General features: G+C 35.4%; 1 protein-coding gene across 1 annotated transcript in view; it reads left to right on the top strand.

The window, feature by feature from the left end:
• LOC121733134 overlaps positions 1-2,016 on the top strand; it is a 52,452-nt gene that overhangs the window by 37,187 nt on the left and 13,249 nt on the right. The gene's annotated exons all lie outside the window — the stretch shown is intronic.

The following is a 2,016-nucleotide window of genomic DNA, read 5'->3' as shown; positions in this document are numbered from 1 at the left end:
TTGCAAGGATTCTCCGTCCTTATTGTCGATAAAGTCGATATCATTGAGTGGAGCCTCTTCGAGGAATGTGCTAGTAATTTGGCTGTCGATATCGATGTTTTTGCGAGGATTTCTCTTCCTTATCGATCTTCCCATCTTATTAAAGATGGGAAAAGTTACAAAAACTTCAATAAAGTCGAAATGTCTTGTAACAAGTCACCACGATATTGTATAATAATGCAAATTGTAGTTTTTAATTAGGCGCAAGCTTAATGTGTTTTTTATTTATGTCACTGAGAAAGCAAGCGCTAAACATTTTATGAGTGTCATAAAGTTTCTTGAGTAATAATTATATTTATAAACATTTTATTACGGTGGTAAATTTAGATGCTGCTAAATTCTTGCAAAACATGTATCTATGTCATCAGTATCGCGCATTCTCCGATGCTTTTATTACATTCATTTGGAATATCCTGGCGCCGAAACTTCAATGTAGAAAAACTTTAATGGGTTTTTTTTATGAAATAAAAATTTAAGAAAGGACTGTCTCAGTCAAATGTCCTTTCCAACATCAACTTGTAACATTGTAAACTTAAGTAATAAATTCTGAATGAAGCGTGTAGTGTCGGATTAAAACGGCAAAATATACCAACAAAAAAAATATCCAAAGTATGTAAGTAATATGTATTTTTGTGATGTACTACGTTTCATAAGCCCTATTACTTTAACGACATTACAGCGAACAGTGTTTAATATATATACTGTTTATATATCACTAAAATTGACTATTACTCAGGACTCTTATATCGATATCGACACAAACTGCTCGCATCACTAGCCGCGACCGAAAATAAAAGCGCGTTATCGCGCGGGGTGACGTAAGCGATGCATTCGCCGGCTGCAAACTGCGGGGGCGCGGGTTCGAATCCCGACTAGATTATATTATATAGACAAAAATTTGAAAATGTAACTTCTTTGACCTACCATAATGGTTGTAGCTCGACTCACAATTCCGACTATAGTTTAACAAAATCAACATAATTCATGTAAAATGTATCAGGAAAACGTAGAGTCTACGTTTTCTACATTGTAGAGTATGAGAAACTTAAGATACAAAATATTATAATAATTCCGAAGCCATGCTGGAAGCGCTAAGGTGTCCATTTGTAACTCCCCTATTTTCGATCCAATAACTTAGCTTTGGCAGCGGTAACTTTCATCATAATCGACCCAGTAGTTTCCGAGCATATTCGATGCAAACACACAAACTTTTGGAACGAAGTTCCTTATCGCGCGTTCGGCGTAAAGGATGCTAGACAGAACGATATTTGACCTCGACACTTTTTTATTAGGTAATGTTAGTGGCAGAGGGCGTTGATGTAAGTATTCATGTGCGTCAACTAGATGGCGTTTTTTTAATACTTTTTTTAGTGTATACAGGTTTTTTGAACATAAGAATCGTTCCATTCGGGTGTCCCTTGACACCTCTCAAGTATTTTCTTTTTATAATTAGTACTAGATGAAGCTCGCAATTCGTTTATCACCGTACATTTTTTATGATAAGTATCCTATGACCTTTCCCGGCACTCAAATTATCTCCATACCCAGCAAAATTGGTTCAGCGGTTTAGGCTTGAAAAGGTAAGGTAAGGTAAGGCAACAGACAGACAGAAACACTTTCGCATTTATAATATTAGTATGGATAAACCATATTGGATTGCTCAAAATTCAAACTCAAACTCAAAATTTTTTTTATTCAGAATAAATTTTTGAAAATGTTCTCTGAAAGTCTACATGAAGCCTACCACCGGTTGCTGATGATGAATTATCCTATTACTTTAGTTGATTTATATGTTATCAGAGCGAAGGTCTCCCTGTGGTCATCTGTTTACCGTGTGAGTCCGTGTACGTATTGTCTACAGTAATGAGCCAGCTCATGTGGTGAATGAATAATGTCTAATTATATTGTTTACTAGTTAAGTCGTATCTAAATATAGTGTAGAAAAAAATCCACCATTCATCGAATATTGGCAAGTCT

This window comes from Aricia agestis, chromosome 13 (assembly GCF_905147365.1).
Source record: "Aricia agestis chromosome 13, ilAriAges1.1, whole genome shotgun sequence".
Classification (NCBI taxonomy): Eukaryota; Metazoa; Arthropoda; class Insecta; order Lepidoptera; family Lycaenidae; genus Aricia; species Aricia agestis.
The sequence above is the reverse complement of the archived record's forward strand: the minus strand, read 5'-3'. Positions and strand labels throughout refer to the sequence as shown.